This window comes from Staurois parvus, unplaced genomic scaffold (genome assembly GCF_062004578.1).
Source record: "Staurois parvus isolate SC_StPar_1 unplaced genomic scaffold, SC_StPar_1.0 ptg000558l, whole genome shotgun sequence".
In the NCBI taxonomy this organism is placed as follows: Eukaryota; Metazoa; Chordata; class Amphibia; order Anura; family Ranidae; genus Staurois; species Staurois parvus.
This window is the reverse complement of record NW_028318354.1, coordinates 714,229-729,065: the sequence shown is the minus strand read 5'-3', so window position 1 is coordinate 729,065 and position 14,837 is coordinate 714,229. Positions and strand designations below refer to the sequence as shown.

The window sequence follows — 14,837 nt, the reverse complement described above, 5'->3', positions numbered from 1 at the left end:
ACTGTACATTAATTTTTAAGTAGTATATGTGTTTTTTTCTAAACTATTTTTTGTATGCTAATAAATATTATGTTCTGTTAAAAAATATACTTTTTTGATTTGTTATGATACATATGCCTTTAGAATCCCACCAAAAGGAAAAAATAGTCTTTTGTACTTAATAGAGGGTGAACACAAAGGAAGGGGAGCTGCCCCTTTAAGTGATATTGGATTTGTATGGTACCCCTTTGGCAGTCACAAGGTGAGATGAAATATTTGGCAGAAATTAAACAATGAGCAAAACACACTTCTGTAGAAATTGCTTCCTTGAGCCGCAGTAGCAACCGTGCCTTGGAAAATGGGCAGACTGTAATAGTAACAATAATACAGCTGGGCCGGTGGGGGGCAGATAGTGCTCTAGACCCTTGTAATTGGATATACTGGAACTGTAATAACTAACAGGCCGAACAACTTGGGCCTTAAAACATGTAACTTGAGAAACAATAGTAGTCAGACTGAGTAGAAAGTAACTAGATTTGGTAAAGTCATGTGCAACTTAGATGGCTTGATTGTGGAATTCTCTCACCCGATCCGTTATCTTGGTCAGGTGGTGGATGGTCTCTCTGTGGACGGGGGCCCATTTCCTAGTGGTTCCTTCTTCAGAGATAACTTTGGACAGCAGCACTCTGGCGCACCTGACCACAGGGCTTTCCGCCAGACTTGTCAGCGGTGTCAGAGATGTCAGCAGTCAACGATTTCTCCTCTCTCCTCCAATCTCTACAGTCTGGCCCAGCTTGGACCTCTGGCGTCCCGCACAGTCTTCCCCTTACACCTGCTCTCCAGCTCTCTCCTACCACTTCGTGTCCTCGATTTCCCAGGCTTCTGTATTTTTTTGCCTGCACCCATCCACCAGCTCCTCTGGGAGTCTGTATAACTGGGCTGCAGAACACTGCCATCTTGTGTCCATTTAACATCCTGCAAGCAGTATTACGGCAGGGTGTTACAAGTATGTAATGAAAAGCCACAAATTTGTCTAGTTGATGTAATCCAAAAAGTACTGATTGTAAATCACTTATGGGGCATATGACTTCCACTTCCAGTAGTTTGAAGACCTTCCATCTTTTCACCGTAGTCAAAATGAGCTGGCCACTTATTTTCTTACACCTTTCCTTCACTCTATGGTACCTGCTTTTGCAGCTCTGCACCCTTTAAATACCCAATCAGGGAAATATTTATGCATGAGTGACTAATACCTGCAGTACCAGCCCATCACTAATGAAATCGGCAGTATAATTATTGGACAAATTAGGTGAGAATGAGGAGAATTTCTTGGTAACCTAAATACAGCTGGAGTTATGCTGTGATTAAGTACAGTGGGGCAAAAAAGTATTTAGTCAGCCACCAATTGTGCAAGTTCTCCCACTTAAAAAGATGAGAGAGGCCTGTAATTGGCATCATAGGTAGACCTCAACTATGAGAGACAAAATGAGAAAAAAAATCCAGACAATCACATTGGCTGATTTGGAAAGAATTTATTTGCAAATTATGGTGGAAAATAAGTATTTGGTCAATATCAAAAGTTCATCTCAATACTTTGTTATATATCCTTTGTTGGCAATGACAGAGGTCAAACGTTTCCTGTAAGTCTTCACAAGGTTGGCATACACGGCTGCTGGTATGTTGGCCCATTCCTCCATGCAGATCCCCCTTTAGAGCAGTGATGTTTTGGGGCTGTCGCTGGGCAACACGGACTTTCAACTCCCTCCAAAGGTTTTCTATGTGGTTGAGATCTGGAGACTGGCTAGGCCACTCCAGGACCTTGAAATGCTTCTTACGAAGCCACTCCTTCGTTGCTCAAGCGGTATGTTTGGGATCATTGTCATGTTGGAAGACCCAGCCACGTTTCATCTTCAATGCCCTTGCTGATGGAAGGAGGTTTGCACTCAAAATCTCACGATACATGGCCCCATTCATTCTGTCCTGTACATGAATCAGTCGTCCTGGTCCCTTTGCGGAGAAACGGCCCCAAAGCATGATGTTGCCACCCCCATGCTTCACAGTAGGTGTGGTGTTCTTTGGATGCAACTCAGCATTCTCTCTCCTCCAAACACAACGAGTTGTGTTTCTACCAAACAGTTCTATTTTGGTTTCATCTGACAATATGAGATTCTTCCAATCCTCTTCTGGATCATCCAAATGCTCTCTAGCAAACTTCAGACGGGCCCGGACATGTACTGGCTTAAGCAGGGGGACACGTCTGGCACTGCAGGATCGGAGTCCCTGGCGGCGTAGTGTGTTACTGATGGTAGCCTTTGTTACGTTGGTCCCAGCTCTCTGCAGGCCATTCACTAGGTCCCCCCGTGTGGTCCTGGGATTTTTGCTCACCGTTCTTGTGATCATTTTGACCCCACGGGGTGAGATCTTGCGTGGAGCCCCAAATCAAGGGAGATTATCAGTGGTCTTGTATGTCTTCCATTTTCTAATTATTGCTCCCGCAGTTGATTTGTTCACACCAAGCTGCTTGCCTATTGCAGATTCAGTCTTCCCAGCCTGGTGCAGGTCTACAATTCTGTTTCTGGTGTCCTTCGACAGCTCTTTGGTCTTCACCATAGTGGAGTTTGGAGTGTGACTGTTTGAGGTTGTGGACAGGTGTCTTTTATACTGATAACAAGTTCAAACAGGTGCCATTGATACAGGTAATGAGTGCAGGACAGAGGAGCCTCTTAAAGAAGAAGGTGCAGGTCTGTGAGAGCCAGAAATCTTGCTTGTTTGTAGGTGACCAAATACTTATTCTCCACCATAATTTGCAAATAAATTCTTTCCAAATCAGCCAATGTGATTGTCTGGATTTTTTTTCTCATTTTGTCTTTCATAGTTGAGGTCTACCTATGATGCCAATTACAGGCCTCTCCCATCTTTTTAAGTGGGAGAACTTGCACAATTGGTGGCTGACTAAATACTTTTTTGCCCCACTGTATGCATTTCATTGCTGTAGTCTGGACACCTGACAAACTGAATTAATCTGAAATGTCTTGACCGTTGGTATACCAAAGCCTGCTATATCAATGTGCTTTTAAATGGAATTGAAGTTACCTTCCCTCAGCCAACAATGAATTCACCTTATGACTGAGGGGATATAAAACCAGTTTATAGCAAACAAGGTACATAGTATTGGGTCAAGGTCTAGTAGCACCACAAATAAAAGTTCTGGATTCAGAATATTTTGATTTGTATTATTTTATTAGCTCAAAAATCAAACATAGACACTAACATGTTTCTGATGTCATAGGGCTTCTTCAGGGCTTCTACATCTTTGGCAACCTACCTCACTAACAATGCTGGTTTCTGTCACCATGAAAAGTTAATTTTCATGTTTTGGAAGTAGGTTTGTGGTTGGTAATCTCTATGTCCAGAGAACTGCCACACTGTCTGCATTTGGGGACATGCACCCGCTCCCACGTAGATGTCAAATTGGGAGCTGTGGCAGCATCCATACAACCACTGCATCCTACCTGACACGAATCGGGATGCCTGCAAGTGGATGCTCAGAACACCTGCAGGCAAAACACAGCCCTCACACAGGTGTACGTTTAAGTATGCACGTGTGAATGAGGCCTTATATGCCCTACAATGCAGGATCACAGCATTCCAAAATCCAAGAGAAGTGATCCCTATATAACAATGAAGCAGACTCTGGAGCTCCAGAGCCCAACTCCAAGCTTCTGCCAACCCACTTCAAGTAGGAAAAGCTGACATGTTTCAGCCTAAACGGCCTTAGTCATAGCTTTCTGATGGATTCTGCCACAGTCCATCAAATACACTTTTAATGAACTATGGCAGAATCCAACAGATAGCTATGACTAAGGATAGGTTGACACCAAAAAAAGTGCATGAAAAGTCTAGTTGTGATTAAAGTCTACAAAGCTGTTCAAATGAATGTGTTGAGTTAGAGGGCAGTGCATTATGTTTTTAACGAATCTTGCTTTCTGCATCTTTTGTGAGTTTTTTTGGTAAAAATGCACATTACATTATAGTCAATGGCGACTCATGGAAAACGCACTGAACATTCACTAAAACACAATATTCATATTTAAAGTCACATGGTACATTTTCCAGGAAGAAAATGCATATAAAACGCACTCAGAGTGCATGTAGCCCACATTTTGCCTTGGATTACATTGTAACATTATACAATAAAATTGCACTAAACAATCATTATACTTTTTGATTAAAATACATGTGAACTTTTTAACACAATGGCATGAATGGGGCTTAAAATTCCTATTCTTTATAAGCTGTGCAGAACACAACTGAATCGAAATCCGCCAGATCAGTCTTAGCCTTTCTTTGGGAAACCTCCAAATGGGTGATAATGAACCCCTCATTACTGAGCATACTTCTCAAGTCACTTTCATTATACTTTAACATATGGAACCTCTCTCCCCCAACCGAATAGAATGTGCCATTTAAAGCTCCATAATACATCAAGTGCCCGCCAGATTTCAAAAGTTTTGAAAATCTCCTAAAGTTTCTCACAAAATCTTCAAGGTCTTTGCTGATGATTTCCAGAATACACCTCAACACCAGGCAGTCGGCTTGTGGTAGCACAACTGGGTCTGTGAGATTTTCCTTTCTAAGATCGAATTTTACAACATGTGTAATTGCCGCTCTGATTCCAATTGCCTTGTCTTCATGCTGGGTACTGAAAGAAGAAGCACATTTCATGTCACCTATGCAGCACCCTCCTAGTTAAACTAGGTGGAGCTAGATCCCTAATGGTTAGACAGGAGCTGGATAGCAGCTCAGGTGTAATGGCCAGAGGAGTCAAATTGGGGTCATGACTGAGAGACTCTGAAGGCCAGCCCCTCTGGAATTTCCCCCTGCTCTGGAGCTTTCAGAGGAGGGCCTTGGAGGCAGTGGGTGGATTTGAGGAGTGGTTGGATGCATCTTTGAGGGACCTCTGCCAATCCCCAACAGGAGGCTTGGCAAGGGGCTGGACTCTTTAAAAAGACATTAGCCTCTACTCAGTAGCAGGAGTTGGAGAGTGGTGGTGGGAGAGGAGTGAGAAGCAGGAGGATGTGAGGCTGGAGGAAGAAGGCTGCCCAGAGGTCTGCTGGGATGGGGCCTGCCTGGAAGCCTGGAGCTGGAAAGGAGGAAACCTCAGGACTCATTGGTCCCCTGAGAGAGGACCACCTGTGTGGCAAGGAAGGAGTCAGTTTATAGGCCTGTTAGCAGCAGCCATTCCACAAGCTGTCCGGGAGAGGATCTGAGTGAGTACACCTGCACCCCCTGGGTGGATAGGGGAAGGAGCACTCCGGTAGGAAACCAGATTAGCACTTTGCTATTTACTGTCCAGATCCTCTGCTCAGGCGGAGCACCTTCAGATAGCTGGGTGAAGAGGAGTTATCTAGAGTTTGGGTTGGTACCACTGAAACTGCTGGAAAGCACTCCAACAGAGACTGTATGTCAGAGAGAAGAAGCTGTGAATAGTTCATAACGTTGTCCTCAGATTTCAGTTCCCTTGGACATCATGTAAACCCCTTTACCCTATCCAAGTTTAATCCCCTCAATAAAACAACAAACCCAACGCTCAAGGCCTGATTTCTGTCTGTGGATGAAAGCTATGTGAAAATGCTAATTGACTGGCTGTGCAGGACTATAGGGGGACCCAAATTCATCAGCAATCCCTAAAGGGGAATTGCTACACCTACAACATTCAACTGATATTCTGTGAATATATTAGATATGAGCTCGTGAATACTGCTAATATTTCTGAGCTGTAGATGGCTATTTACAGTATAACTACTTAAGACAGGAGAAAGGAAGAATGGAATTATTTCCATAGTGAGCATTAGGATATTTTTTTTTATACAGAAACTATCCTTCTCCCCTCTATTTTTTTCACTCCCCTCCAAGGGTATAACCATAATAATAAGAGTTATAAATGGCTTTATATGTTACATGTTTTGAATTTTATTCATTGGGCAATGGGAAGCCAGTGGAGGGATTGGCAGAGAGGGGTGGCAGATATAGAATGGTTAGTAAGGTGGATGAGTCTGACAGCAGCATTCATGATAGAGTGAAGAGAGGATAGCCTGCGATGAAGTAGGCCAATGAGGAGGGAGTTACAATAGTCAAGGCAAGATATAACAAGAGAGTGAATAAGTTGCTTAGTGGTTTCAGAGGTTAAGAACGGGTGTATCTTGGAGATGTTGTGGAGGTGAAGTCTACAAGATTTGGACAGTAATTGGATTTGGGGTTGAAAGGACAGATGGGAGTCTAGGATTACACCGAGTACCCTGGCATGAGGGGAGGGACTGATGGTTGTACTATTGATCTTGATGGAGAAGTCAGGGGAGGGGGCGCGGGTTGGAGGGAATAGTAAGAGCTCACTTTTGGAAAGATTTACTTTGAGAAAGTGGAGTGACATCCATGCCGATATTTCACTTAGTAGGTAAGTAATGCGAGAGGAGACTGAAGGGGCCAACTTGATCCGCCTCTGACTCTGCTCGAACGCTGCCTGTACTGAACCCTGGCTTGTCTCTGGACTATGCTCAGCCTGCTCCTTCTGTATACCCATCTCGCTGTTAAAGATATTGGACTGTCTCCTGACTGCTCTCCTGCCTGCTGTCTGAACCTGATCTGCCCGCCAATTGCCAACCCAGACTATCTGACTACGTCTTGCTGCCATCCTGCTCCTGTGCCAATCCAGTCTGCATTATTCCCTGGCTCCAGCCCTTCAGCCTGTGGAATCCAGTCTGGTCATCTCTGCATTCCAGATGCACAGCAACACCTGCCAGTGAGAGACTTACCAGGGCTCCCGAGCCATAGCTGTAAGAAAGGCTTTCCCCGGCACTTCATGCTCCATCACCAGGTATGTTACACTTCCTCTCCTCCAATTCTCTCTCTTCTTCTATCTTGTCCTCTCCCATATCCTCAGCTATTTATCTTCTGTCTTGGCCTATTCTCTGTTTGCCTCTCTATCTGCTCTTTTCCAAGTCCCTTTTTTCTTGTTTTCTCCCCTCTCCTCCACCTCTTTTGCTAGAGATCACATGCTATGAGCCAAAAAGATTCTTCTGCATTATTATAATTTGATGTTAGTGAAGTGTTAAGGAATTCTTTTTTGTTTCTGTCAGGCGTACCAAGAACAAGCATCTAGAAGCAGGGATGACCAGATCTGTGTAGCTACACTATGGAAACTGAAACCAGACTATATATGATTTAAGTAATGTATATAGAAAAAGTGCAGCGCTAGAAGTATTCAGACAAATTCATGGTAGCAATGTTCATAAAAGGGTAATAAGTCCACAATATATGAGCTTAAGGTGATATATTGATCCCACGGTCGTGGTTCGAATAAAAATCGGTGAGGGGCAGGGTATGTATGAAATGCGCACTCACCGGAAGCGCAAAGAAAATGCGCAATGTATCAGCAAAATGGAGGTCTGCCAGGGGGTCCTTTTCAGGATGCAACTGTAATGTACATTGTCTAGGTAGATGTTTCTCAAAAAGCGGAGGTCCACTTTAAAGACACGGGTGCAGCCTCTTCAGTACCGTGGAAAAATCACCAGGGGGAGCTCTGGGGGATTAAATGCTCAAAGCAGCTGGTGATCAAATGTGGCCACCGGATCTCCGTGACCCGGTGGCATGACGTCAAAGCTTGCAGGCTCCTCCAAGACGTGTTTCGTACAATAGTACGTCTTCAGAAAGGGTGTACCACCGAGATCCGGTGGCCACATTTGATCACTGATCTACAAATCTTCTTCCAAGCTGAAACTGCTAACAAAAAAAAGTTTAAAAAATATTTTCTGGCCCCCATCCCAATACTACTGGATCATCACTTCAGGAATTCAGCCTAACCTATCCTCTCCCTCTCCTTACTCCTATCGTTTATGTTTGATGTTAGTGAAGTATTACGGCATTAGGAACATCCTTTTTTATTTCCTGCTAATATTTCCAACTGATTTAGAAATATTCTCAAAAGCCGAAGTCTGTCACAGAGAAAGAAAAACGTTTTAAAAATAAAAATTGGCAGATACTTCACCTCTTTCCTGACATTTCTGTAGCAAGTGTACAGGTGTGCGACCAATCAAACGCTCCGGTTCGGCAGTTCATCCATTTTTCACTTCTACAATACAGTGGTCAGTAGCCTTGAGAAGGATAATATCTTTGAAATGATTCTGCGCCGAATAGAGATGGTGAAAGATGGGACCAACGCTGATATCAATTAACACGTCTCCTTTATAGTCACCTGCAGCAAAAGATTCAAAACAACCTTCAAAGACAACTGTGGTATAGTCTCTATGCAATGTATTTGAATTCAGAGCAGCACAACCGCGCTCCACCTGATTATGCTAAATTGCCAGCAATAATGACACAGTATCTTGCCTACAGTAACTGTCAATTAAATATTGTTCACACAAATCCTATAACATCAAATATTCATCAACTATAACATGTTCTAAAAATTATGCTGCACTATCAATATAAACTAAGCAAGGAATTGGGATATAATTAAAGGGTCAGTTAATTCAAAACTGATATTTCAGTTGTTGATAGGTGCTGAGTTAAACCACCTACCTGCTTCTTCTCTCTATTCAGGATTCTATTAATGAGATCTCTATGCTGCGATTCCGGCTCTGCACCTCTTCTGTGCCCATTATTAGGGGCTCCCATTGTCCCTACAAGTAGGCCTGGGTCTGCACACCTGCTATGCTTATTTTGAGGGGTTACCATCACACTTGTGTTGCGTTCATTGATCCATTATGAGGGGCTTCCTTCATCTCTTACAATATAATTTGTTTTATATTATAGAGAATGTGATAGGAAGGGCTGGAACACACAGAGGTGAGTGAGGGCAGCTAAATCTTCCAGGAGCACATAGCCAGGCTGAGAATTATGGCAGAGATGTTTCATTGTTGGAGTATTCAACACATAGTATAAAAAACATGGGTCTAGTCAGACAACTGGACCCCCTATAGCTGAATTGGATGACCTTTTTGTGGGGAAATATGCGCTAGGGCTATTGATTCAGGTATACCATGTTGTATTCATTATGCTTGCATTGTGATAAGGGTTAGAGTGATGTTTTAAGTAGATGAAATTATGATGTCTTAAGTAAATCATATAAGAAATGTCAGCATTATTTTCAAGCTTATATGGAAAATTTTAATATGTGTGTGTATGTAACAGGTACAACCACAAATGTTACAGGAAGAACGCTAGACTGCAGGTGCCTGCAAAACATCTTAGAAAACATAGATAGATACTCAGATAAGAGATCTGGGGACACAGCCAAAAAAGGCAGGATGTACTGACTGAGGTTTAACAGTTTAATGACAGGTGAACTTTGTCTAGTATCTCGGTAAAGGTAAAAGGTACGCTTTGCTATTGTACGTAATAAACTTTGCAATCTTCCTGTATCCTACTTGTGTGTTGGTTACTTTGATTGCCCGATCGCGATCGAGCCCGTGCCACACCCAGACGCTGCACAGCACAAAGAAAATATAAGAAATAAGAATATAAGGATTCCAGGAAAGGGGGAATACCTTACAGCTGGTACCAGAAGTGGGGTCCCGATAATCCAGGTGAGTAATATCGTTTCAATATACCTTTGATATATTATGATATTGCTTTCTCTGGATACGGTGACGTCTCATGTGTAGTGACACTGAAAGTAGTTTAGTGTTTTGTAAAGGAGGGGTTCTGTTCTCGCTCCTAGACTAGAGTAGTTTAGAGTTTCATAAAGGTAGTTTAGTGTTTTATGAGTTTAGTGTTTTATGAAGGCGGGGTTCTGTTCTCGCGCCGAACACAGAGGTTTTGTTTTAACTGCGGGTAGGGTCAGACTCGTTCTCCGCAGGTTTATCAGATCTGTGACAGTTTAGACTGTACAGGAAACATTGAGGGGTTCTGTTCTCGCTCAATAAAGTAAAAGAAATAAAAGAGGCAGGGAAAATTAAAACGGAGCTAAATGTCTGAGGTGTGCCGGTGCTAATTGTATATAAAAGCAACGTTATATTGTGGATAATTTTTCGTTAAATGTTTGAAGTAAGAATTAGGCGTATTGCAAGAGTAACGCGTGACTAGTGTCCATATCCTTGTCTGCATCCTCATGTTTTTACTCATATTGTATATAGGATCTATATAATTACCCCGTGTTATTGAATAATGCAAATGAATTGTGATACTTGTTGATTTCATTGTCTATGTGTATATTGATGATCTGATCTATTGTATTCATTTTCTATCGAATTGTTTTTTAATTGATAAGTAGACATGGGAAATAAGTTGGGCAAGGATGAGTCTGAAGGTGAGCAGACTAAACCATGTCCTTACATGTATATTGCGGGCACCTGTGGGGAATATTATGTGGACACATTTTGGGAATTGGTGAGGAAAAGAGCAAGCCAACTTGAAATAAGTTGTTTGGTCCCGGGAGTGGGAGGAGGTAAAGAAAATTTGTGGGGTACATCCAAAACATAATTACCCCCCCGGTGTCTGGGATAAAATTATATGATAAAATGTTTTAAAAATGGGAGAAAGCACTGAAGGAAGATAGAACTAGATTTCCTCCGACTTCCCACATATATGTAAAAAAGACGTTACCTCCAGCCTATGACAATAGTGTCCTCATACCTGACCTACGACCCCCACCTACTCCGACTGCACCCCCGCCCTACGTATTATACTCAGCGGAGAAGGAGACAGACCATGAGAAGCCTAAAACAAATGATCCGTTGACTATTTATCCGGATCTGGGTTCACTGACAACTGCAGTGGTTATCGGGAGAGCAGTAGAGAAAGACGGACAGAGAAAGGAGGATGAGGAAGAGTATCAAAGGTGGAGAGAGAAGAAGGAGAGGGAACAAACAGAAGATAAAGAAAGGGAAGCTGAGTGTCAGAAAGCATTAGATGAATCTAGCAGAAAGGAGAAATTTTTGACTGATCAAGAGAAGGCAGATGAAACAGTAGAACAGATAGGGGTTAAACAGAAAACAAAAAAAGACCAAAAATCAAACATAACACTTCCACTGATTACAGTAGGGGACACAAAGGTACAGGTACCCTTACCAGTGGGATTGATTAAGGATCTTAAATTCTTGTGTCCTAACCCCAGATGACATACTCATTGCAAAATTGACCTTTGCAGTCCTGCCCATGTGCCCGGTTGCGTTGATGGGTGGAGAATGAATGTCTGAACTCATGATCAGCATAACATTTGACAATCAAGGAAGACTGACAGCTAAGTCTACACATATGAGTGTATTATCTCTGCTAATGTTTAAGCCTCATTATGCATGTTCTTGTACTCTTTTATTCTCTGTTTCAGTCATTTCTTCGTGGAAACAAATACAACACCTAATGCGCTCAGAGACCCAGATCAGAAATCGGAGAGTGGAACAATATATGAAAGTTCATCCAATAACCGATCAAAGGTTGTGCAGCTCTATCACAAGCTGGGGAAGCCCAATAAAACCTGTGCTCTGAGGAAGAAGGGATCCCCCTTTGAAACGCCTCAGCTTCATCCTGAGAGTCTCCCCTCTCGATGGGATTCACACGTGTCTCCTATTCCAGTGCTTTGATGTTAGATTTTATATGCCTTAATTATTGCTACATTTGTGAGTGTATATCTCAATTCAATAAATTCACCATTTTCTTACTGAGGTAATGCTCAAAGTTGGTGCGCTTTTGTTCTTCATTTCAGTAATTTCTTCACTGGAACAAGATCACTCTGTAAATCAATAGTTTATGCTTCATTTAACTTTAACAATGTATTATTCAAAAATAGCTTCACCTACCTGTGCAAAATGCAGTGTGAAATTTCTCCATAGGATACCTCAATGTCTCATGAGTAAAGGGCATTTCTGGTTTACTAGAGTAGTACGCATCTAGAAAATCCCCGGAGTGAAAGCCGTGTACATGGTAGAGTTTATGGGATCTGGGCTCCATTCTGTAATGTTGTTATCTCTACTACAGCGATCTTCCAGTGTGTTCCCTATCTTCGGATGCATGGGATAAATTAAACTTTGATTAATATTAATATGACTTCATTAGCAGGTCACCCAATATTAATACATTGTGACTCAAGTCATCATGCTTTGATAACAGAGATTCAGATGACTGCCTTGTGATCTGCCAACACATTAAACTATTTAAAATATATTTAAAGCCAATGCTTTTATTTTGTTTTTCGTTGTTTTTTTTTGTAGTTTTGGGAGTTGAAGAAGGTTGATCCTCTTTACAACAGCTGTCACCATAACATTAGACCCCCCACATATTAATGCAAGACATGTAGAGAATATAGTTTTTTTTTCTTTTCTGTAACCAAAATGTCTTGTGTGGTTTGCTTTGGATAGAATAAGGTTTAAAAATTCTGTGAATATTGCCATGTACATTATAATCTGACAGTAGGACCTCTGTACTATCTACTTCAATTTTACAAACAGCCATTTATAAATCATCAATTCATATCCACTCCGGTACAGTTAGCAGTAGTTGGTCATTTTCAGCCTTACTTGTTCTGAAGACATTTAAACGTCATCCATGAGTGTTGGGACCATACCCTGGCATTTATACAGAAATACAAGTTACTCTGTCACCTTAATCCAATCAGCATAGAATATGTCAAGGAAGATGCCAATTGTCCAAGAACATGACAGAAGTGAAAGTTACTGAAATGACCCTGTTCTAACTTACATTATTTAATAACTATGACCCTGGTTTTATTTGCTGTATCCAGCATGGGGAGATCCCCTTAATTTCCTATCTCACAGACACAGAAATAAGAGAAAATCTTATTTAATCTTAAAAACAGAATTGTTTTTTGTACTATTTTCTAATTTTTTCCATCAGCAATCATTCCCAGCTAGGGATCAAAGGGTAAATAAATGCCCCATGCAAAAGCAAATGGTATATTCTAACATCAATGTATTTTGCGGGGGCCTGTCTGTGCCCCCATCACTGGGGTGTAGGAGAATGTGCAGTATGTAGCACTACCCCTCTCAAAGGCCGTTGATTAATTTTTGGGTTCCCTGTTTTTCTTGACCCCGCTCTGGAAGCCCAACCCCTGCTGACACCACCTGAAACCTCAGACCAGAAGAATCCCCTGTGTTATGATCCGCCAGGTGGTGCCTCTGGCTGCCCACTTGACAGACCTACCCAAAGCGTGGAGTCTAAGTCCCGGTCTGTGCTTTCACCAGGGCCCCTGATGGTGGGGATGGACTTGTAACAGACCAGGACCAGGTCACGACCTCTGAGCAGGCCCACCAGTGGCAGAGGGAACCTCCGGGGATGTTTAGGTACCGGGAGAGCCAGATGTGAGGAGGCCGGCAGGACCTAGCAGGATGGATCACGAGCAGTGGTCCCGTGGGGTAAGCGAGGTACAGAATCAGCAGGCGGAGAGTAGTCAGGTCACACGCAGGGTCAGCAGGATAAGTCAGTCCGCAGATAGGTCAAACAAGCTGGGGGTCAGGAGAGGAGAAGGCAGAGTAGTCAGGGCAATCTGGGTCAAACACAGGAGAAGGCAGCGTAGTCAGGGCAATCCGGGTCAAACACAGGAGAAGGCAGCGTAGTCAGGGCAATCAGGGTCAATATCACAGGTTCAGGAATTCAGGATCACAGATAGACCTTGCGGCAATCTGTGACAGTGCAGGGCATCTTTAAATATCGCGCCCTGCACTGTCATTGGCCGTCCAGGATGCGCCCCTGGCTGTCATTGGCCACCCAGGGCACGCCCGCGGCTCCCACTGCGCATGCGCGAATTCCTGTCAGCCGCGGCCCGCCGGGACCTGGTGCTTGTATCCCGGCGCGGACTGCCGCTAGTGCGCGTGCGCCGGGGAAGGCGCCGCGGCGGTCCCTGACACCCTGGCTGCAATCACAAAATAGACTCACACACAGCAACAGGAAAATATGTGCATGAAATAACAGCTATTACTCTCAGTAGCTTCAGGTAAAGTTTATAACACAGCAAAATCACAATCAGTTCTGGATGTTCTGCAGTTCAGAATTTAAACAATAGCCCCAGTCCTGAGATGTTTCTTTTCAAGTGAGTCAAGAGAAAAAACTACCAAGCAGAGAGGTGAACTCACTTTGGGCTATTGGTAGCTGAGTCTAATTCTGAGAGAAAGAAGAGCTCTTCAATTAAATCAGTCAATGTCCCTTTAACTGCAGTGTTTGATCTTCTGAGTGCTCGATGGGGCCCTAGTTGGTGCACATTAGGATTTGAATCTTCCTTGAAGCAAGGTAGAAGTTCCTTAATAGAGGGTGATTGAAGGGTATATGAAGTCACACGAATTATACAATCATATGTTGACAGCTAGGTCATTGTAATTTTTAGATACTGTACATTAATTTGTAAGTAGTATATGTGTTTTTTTTAAAACTATTTTTTGTATGCTAATAAATATAATGTTCTGTTAAAAAATATACTTTTTTGATTTGTTACGATACATATGCCTTTAGAATCCCACCAAAAGGAAAAAATAGTCTTTTGTACTTAATAGAGGGTGAACACAAAGGAAGGGGAGCTGCCCCTTTAAGTGATATTGGATTTGTATGGTACCTCTTTGGCAGTCACAAAGTGAGATGAAATATTTGGCAGAAATTAAACAATGAGCAAAACACACTTCTGTAGAAATTGCTTCCTTGAGCCGCAGTAGCAACTGTTCCTTGGAAAATGGGCAGACTGTAATAGTAACAATAATACAGCTGGGCCGGTGGGGGGCAGATAGTGCTCTAGACCCTTGTGATTGGATATACTGGAACTGTAATAACTAATAGGCCGAACAACTTGGGCCTTAAAACATGTAACTTGAGAAACAATAGTAGTCAGACTGAGTAGAAAGTAACTAGATTTGGTA

General features: G+C 42.6%; 1 protein-coding gene, 1 long non-coding RNA gene and 1 pseudogene across 3 annotated transcripts in view; 1 reads left to right on the top strand and 2 right to left on the bottom strand.

Moving 5' to 3' along the window:
* Positions 1–8,163, bottom strand: part of LOC149450935 (nicotinamide N-methyltransferase-like) — a 41,834-nt gene extending 33,671 nt beyond the window's left edge. Inside the window, exon 1 of the mRNA XM_089691260.1 lies at positions 8,024–8,163. The gene's annotated coding sequence lies outside the window, so the exon portion shown is untranslated. The remainder of the gene's footprint in view (positions 1–8,023) is intronic.
* Positions 3,201–11,967, bottom strand: LOC149450933 (nicotinamide N-methyltransferase-like; annotated as a pseudogene). Its single transcript, XR_016315183.1, has 3 exons — positions 11,778–11,967; positions 8,024–8,230; positions 3,201–4,681 (listed from the first exon to the last, which is right to left on the bottom strand). The product of XR_016315183.1 is annotated as a nicotinamide N-methyltransferase-like (transcript).
* On the top strand, positions 9,399–11,642 carry LOC149450934 (uncharacterized). The gene is made up of 2 exons (XR_016315184.1): positions 9,399–9,566; positions 11,309–11,642. It is a non-coding gene; the product is annotated as an uncharacterized LOC149450934 (long non-coding RNA).
* Positions 11,968–14,837: the final 2,870 nt, after the last annotated feature.